Source organism: Sorex araneus, chromosome 3 (genome assembly GCF_027595985.1).
Source record: "Sorex araneus isolate mSorAra2 chromosome 3, mSorAra2.pri, whole genome shotgun sequence".
Lineage (NCBI taxonomy): Eukaryota > Metazoa > Chordata > Mammalia > Eulipotyphla > Soricidae > Sorex > Sorex araneus.
This window is the reverse complement of record NC_073304.1, coordinates 227,877,616-227,884,577: the sequence shown is the minus strand read 5'-3', so window position 1 is coordinate 227,884,577 and position 6,962 is coordinate 227,877,616. Positions and strand designations below refer to the sequence as shown.

At 50.3% G+C, this 6,962-nt stretch overlaps 1 non-coding gene across 1 annotated transcript; it reads right to left on the bottom strand.

The window, feature by feature from the left end:
- Nucleotides 1-1,470: 1,470 nt before the first annotated feature.
- LOC129403838 (U6 spliceosomal RNA) lies at nucleotides 1,471-1,574 on the bottom strand. Its single transcript, XR_008629498.1, has one exon. It is a non-coding gene; the product is annotated as a U6 spliceosomal RNA (small nuclear RNA).
- Between the last annotated feature and the right edge of the window lie 5,388 nt (nucleotides 1,575-6,962).

Below are 6,962 nucleotides of genomic sequence, written 5' to 3'. Positions count from 1 at the left end.
CCTGAACACAGGCGGGTAGGGTCCAAAACCCCTTCCAGCACTGCCACCCCCACAAAAGCTGGTGACTTAGAAAAAGTCTCGAGATGAAAAGAGTCATATTCTATGCCCTGTGCAATTGTATTGAGCCCTTTCAACCAATTGCCTAAAGACTTCAAAAAGGAAAGGAAGGGGGGAAAAAAGAAGTTTAAATGGTAATCACGGGCTTTATTTTACTTGGGGATTTGGAGATGGCTCACACCTCACAATGCTCAGAGATTCCTTCCAACTCTACACTCAGGAATTACTCCTGGCGGTGCTCAGGGAACGATATGGGAGGCTGGGAATCGAACCCAGGATGACTAGGTGCAAGACAAATGCCCTACCCGCTGTGCTATCACTCCAGCCCCTACAGCTGTTTCTTAAGGAGAACCAGGAGGGTCTTGGAGAGACAGCAAAATGGATTGGCACTTGTCTTGCGCACAACTCACCCGGGTTTGATCTGCCACATCCCAGAGCGTTCCCCAGGCCTGCCAGGAGTGATCTTTGCGTGTAGAACCAGCAGTAAACCCTAAGCACGGATGGGTGTGACACCCCCCCCCCCACACACACACACACAAGCAAATAAACAAACAAAACTCACCACGAGCTCCAGACCCTCTTAGAGATAATGAAAATCATGTAGTAGAATAATCGAGTCATGCGTGTCTACCCTCGAGGGGAGACTTGGAAAATTGTCTCCAAAGGCTTTAAGTACCATTACATTTATTTTTGAGTCCCCGAAGGCAGAAGCTGGAATCATGAGTGGCATTTAGAAGAAGGGTTGATGTAGCGGAGAAATATTCGCTAATGAGAGATTTTCAGCAGTGAAAGAGGTTTTGGTTCTGTGTTTCATTTTTCCAGAAGCACTGAGTGTCCTGACAGCGGTAACCCTGAAGAACTGGACCCTGAACTTCCAATGAGTGACGATGACTCAGAGATCGGGCCGTGCTCCTTCTAGGATGTTCTGTGGCTCCAGAGACCTTTGTGAACCAAAAGCAAACCCCTGTCTGAGTTCCACAGGCCCCGCCGTGCTACTGACCTGTGTTCAGTTCCCTCCCTGTTCTGGGGTTTGCCTACTGACTCACCCGTCCTGTGATTGTTAGTGGGGAGTCAGGAGAGCCCGTGGCAGAACCCAGGACCCCCTGCTTAGGGGACTGTGAGCTACCTCGGTGCTATGCCCCAGCCCTGCTATGACTGTTCCTGAAGAACTGTAGCACTGTAGCACTGTCATCCCATTGCTCATCGATTTGCTCGAGCGGGCACCAGTAAGGTCTCCATTGTGAGACTTGTTGTTACTGTTTTTGGCATATCAAATATGCCACGGGTAGCTTGCCAGGCTCTGCCGTGCAGGTGGGATACTCTCGGGCTCTCCGAGAGGGATGGAGGAATTGAACCCAGGTCGGCCACGTGCAAGGCAAATGCCCTACCCGCTGTGCTATTGCTCCAGTCCTAAAAAATATGGAAGGCGTCACGAGTTTGCATGTCATCCCTGCGCAGGGGCCATGCTAATCTTCTCCGTATCGTTCCAATTTTAGTCTGTGTGCTGCAAACAGCTGCAAACAAAGGGAAGGAGCCTCTGCCCCGAGTGCTGACGCTCAGTGGGTGAGGAAAGACAAGAATATGCGAAGAGCAAGGAAAGAGATGAGGTGTCAGTCGGTGAGGACCCGCGAGGAGAGAGAAACAGGGTCCAAGGGGCTGAGAGATCGTCTGATGGGTAGGGCGCTTGCCTGGCATGAGGCCAGCCCGAGTTGGATCCCCGACACCTGACGTGGTCCCCTGGGTCTGCCAGGAGTGATCCCTGAAAGCAGAGTCAAGAGGAAGCCCTGAGCACAGTCAGGGGAGCAGGGGGGGTAGCACAATGGGTAGGGCGCTTGCCTTACACATGCTGGCCCAGATTCCATCCCTAGCCCCCCATACTGTCCCCAAAGCACCACCAGGAGTGACCTCTAAACCTAGAGCCAGGTGCGTCCCAAAGACCAACACAAGAAACACGTCAAAAGAAATGACAGCCCTTTGGACCCTGCTGCGGAGCGAGCATGATGGAAGAGCCCAAGGAAGCGCTCTTGGACTCCAAACAGCCCACTGAACTAATTCCGGCATGGGACCAGAGACCCCACGGTGCGCTGAAACAGTGGGAGCCGGGCATCCCCCAATTCTTTTAACCTCTCTCTCTCTCCACACCTCCCCCCTGAGCACAGCGCAGGATCCGAGGTTTTCCTGAGCGCAAAATGGAGACGCCGAGCCTCTCTCTAGGCTTCTCCATCTTATGAGCACCATAAAAGGGTAAAAGTTTGTAGTGATATTTCTGGTTGTACTTTTCCTGGACTTTATACAGAAACCCAAAACCGCGCGGCCGACCTAATGTCATCTTAGCATCAGCAATATGTAATATGTCCCTTTTTAATGGGTCGGACTTTTGTGGGAGATCCTAACAAGAATAGTAAGTCTGTTGCTGAAATATTGAAGGCAATCAAAGTGGTAGCCATCTCTCTAGACTGAACTAAGCTATATCCCCACGCCGGCTGAGAAGAAATATCCTTCTTTCTCGGGAAGAAACGCGGCGTGGTGTCAAACATAGTGTGATGTCCATTAAGCAAACAGACCTGGTGGCGTGGGAATGGGATATAAGGGGAAAAATTATGTACATGGAACAGTGGGACGCTGGTGGAATCTCGAGCCGGAGCCGATACCAGCGCAAGCCCTTCGGTTCCAGAAACTGCTTGCAGAAACTCTACTAGTCTATCAACTAAGCCAGAGCCCCACGCCTGCCGATGACGGGAAATAACCATCCTTTTCGGTTTTTTTTTCCCTTGTCAGGCAGCGTGGCGATTACCAAACAGGCGTGAACTAGGTGGCGCGGGGCAAGGGGGAAAAAGAAAAGTTATGTAACAAACAGCGGGACTTAATATCTCTATATTCTTAGCAGTGGAGAACTATCAAATGCCTCCTTGGCAATAGGACTGCTTTCCTTTTTTGGGGGAAACCCCAACAATGGTAGTGAGTTGTGTGTTGAAACATGGAATGTAATCGAGATAAGGCATAAACGAAGTGGAACTTATCATGTACAAGGGTGGGGACTGGGGAGGTGGGAGGGGGTGGCAGGTATACTGGGGGGGTTGGTGATGGGAGATGGGCACTGGTGAAGGGAAGGGTGTTTGAGAATTGTATAACCGACATAATCCTGAGAACTATGTAACCCTCCACATGGTGATTCAATAAAATTATTAAAAAAAAAAAAAAAAAAAGAAATGACAAATGAGGGAAATCCTCATCCAACTGAAATCAGGGCGGACTTTCCTGAGGAGGTGACATGTGGACGAAGCCTGAAGGCAGAGGCAGCATGAGCCCCGTGGGTCCCTGAGGGAATGGGGACAGAGTTCCAGGGCTGGGAGGGGGCTGATGAGGTTGCAGGAGTGAGTAGGGAGGGGAGTCTGTGCAGTCAGCCTGGCGGGGGGGTGGTCAGTCTCTGGGTTCCTCAAGGAAACAAGCCCGGGAGAGAGGGGGTGGGGCGGTGAGCAGAAGGGGGCCGTGGGGGTGGGATGTTGCTGGAATTCACGGGGGGGGGGGCTTGACAATGATGTACACCTGCAAGGACGCACCGACCCTGAGGCTCCATGGGGGCTGCTGGGGAAAGAGAGAACAGAGACCCTCCAGCCTCTGCCCTGGCTCTGTGGTGCTTGGGTAAGGGGAGGGGAAATGGCACCTCCAGGGGGCCGGGAACAGCGAGCTGCAGGGGGAGGGGGTCTGTCTGCAGCTCAGCACCTGCTTCTCGAATGTTCCGACGATCCTTCCCTCGGCTGCTGTTGCTCAGGTGACACCAGCTTCCCGCGGTCAACATGGCGTACTGGGCGACAGCATGTCCTGAACCCAGAGACAGCGTCGCCTCTGCCAGCACCGGCCGGGCTTGCGAAGGTGCCGCCACACGCACACATGCATATCCTCCCACTCGGACACACACACATACTCACATACTCACACATACCCACACTCAGGCACATGCATACATATACTCACAGTCAGACACACACATACTCACACACTCACACACATACTCACACTCAGACACATGCATATATATACTCACACTCAGACACACACTCACACACATACCCACACTCAGACACATGCGTACATATACTCACACTCAGACACACACACACACATACACACTCACACACATACTCATACTCACACTCAGACACACACACATACTCACACTAAGACACATGCATACATATAGTCACACACACACTCACACATATACTCACACTCAGACACATGCACACACACTCACACACACATATATACTCACACTCAGACACTGCACATATACACACATTCTCACACTCACTCAGACACGTGCGCACACACATACACACCTATTCAGACATATGCTCACACTCACACAATACTCACACATTCACATGCTCACACTCACATGCACTCTCTCACACTCACACAATACACACACGTACTCACAGTCAGACACATGCACACACACACACTTACACATATGCTCACACTCATACACTCACTCTACAATACATACATCCTTAGGCTCACACTCACATAATATACGCTCACACATACACACACACCCATCACACTCAAACACACACTCATGCACACATTCACACATACTCACGAACACTCACACTCGCTCACACGGCTTCCTTTGTCACAGAGACCTTCCTGGAGGGCGAAGTTCCCGCCCCTGGTCCCGGGGACACTCCGGGTGAGTGAGACGCCAAGCGTTGCTCGGACTCACAGAGTTCACTTGGCTGCTGACTCCCGTCCGTCTGCCCGCTGTGGCCCAGCCCGTCCCTCCCAGCTCTCCCCGTCGCTCTCCTCCCTGGAGGCGGCGTGCAGAAGGGCAAGGAAGGACAAGGAGGAAACGGGATTCGTACCGTCACCCTCTCCCCCTCTCCAGTGCACAGGGGGTATTCACACTGGAAAGCTGTGCTTGTGGGATTTCCAAACACGGGGTCAGAGGGTCATATTCTCCCTGGGATCGTTAAAAGGCTGTTGGACCATTGGAATCACCTCCAACACCACAACCCTTCCAATGGCATGACATGTAGAGAGGTGGGGTACCTGCCCCTCGCCCTGTGCCCTGGTCCTCCTCCGCCTCCGCCTCAACCACTTGAACCCCTTTCTGCAGTGTCCTCTGAGATGTTACATGCCATTTATTCTACACTATTCTCCTTACGCCAACGTTAGCCTATTACACGGCTATTTCACTTCATAAGAGTGCTCACTCCCCATCTGTAGACTGAGACTTGCTTTATTTATTTATTCATATTTTTCAAACAGCCACATGTGGGGGGGAGGACCCATTGCATGGCGACATCAGAGTGCATTCCACCAGTGCCTTCGTGGTGGCCCCTTAGCTCCCGTCCAGCCAACTGCTATGACAGTGCAGCTAAGAATAGAACGTGTTTGTTCTGTGCAACGTAAAAATAGATCCACGAGATGAATGTGTAAACCGTGGAATCTGTGGAATCGCCGAGACCAGGAATGTGTGCACGGTGAATTTGGATGGGCTGTCAGCTTGCACTCTGATGGGACGCGGCAGAGACGGCGGAGGGGCCTTTTATGGAGACTGTAAACAATTTCGTCGCCACCGATAATGTATACGAGAAGCTAGAGGTGGATGTTCACTTCCATGAACACCAGATGGCAGAACAGACCCTCCTGTGCGTGCCACCGGCGCCCTGACGTGAGCTGCAAAGGCTTTTAGCTCCATGTTGGTTACGCAGGTTCTGCTGATGAACTTGGCGCATCCCTTGTACATTAATGAGCCCCTATGGGAATGCTCCAATTCATCAGGAATAGCGGGTGGTCATGTGGGCTTTCGTGTATCCCCCTTTTTCTGAAAGAACATGAAAATGATCCTAACTTTTGCTCTGCATCAGAATTCTTCCCCCTGACCCCAACACTATTTTTTTAATCCGGCTAAGTTGAAAATGTGGGAATGGTATAGAGAATACAAGTTAGCGATAATAACTCTTGGAGTTGCCGTCATGTGTGAAAGTGACTTATTTAGGCCATGTTGTTGCCACAAGGAAATGCATGAACATATGTATGTCACATAAGAATATGCCTTCAAGCAAATAGAAATGAATAATTAAAGTTGATGTATTTACTATGATAAGGTTGCCATTTGGCAGAACCCCAGCAAACCAATCTCATAGCAGAAAACCTTTTTTTTTTTTTTCCTGGAGAGTGCATCATTTGAACAAACTCTCTCCCATTTCACACATGCCAGAAGTGTTGCTTTTTAACTTACAGGGTCCTTTCAGGAGTGAGTCTAGCTCACTGCCCCTACCCGCCCATATGCACTTCTACTTGAAGCCATGAAGGGAAAACAATCCTTGCTCTGTATGTCCTCTACTATAAAGACAGAGGGAAATAATTTTTTTTATATATCCATCATTTCCCTAGTAGGTAAAAAAGGTGAGCACTGTAGCACTATCGTAGCACTGTCATCCCATTGTTCATGGATTTGCTCGAGCGGGCACCAGTAACGTCTCCATGGTGAGACGTGTTGTTACACTTTTTGGCAAATCGAATATGCCACGTGTAGCTTGCCAGGTTCTGCCCTGCGGGCGGGAGACTCCCGGTAGCTTGCCAGGCTCTCTGAGAGGGACGGAGGAATCGAACCCAGGATGGCCGCATGCCAGGCAAATGCCCTACCCTCTGTGCTATGGCTCCAGTCCAGGGAAGTCCACTCTAGTTATTTACATCAAAAGGAATCTGGAAGGGGGTGAGGGCAAGGAACATGAGATAACTTGGCAAGGCTCAAGCGAAGCAAAGATAGGAAAATTTCGATAGTAACAACAGTACTATTGCATAAATTGGAGGCCATTCAATGTTTAAATCCATGATTTATAATATTTTTTAAAAGTTTATTTATTTGCTTGGATTTTGTTTGAGTTTTCTTT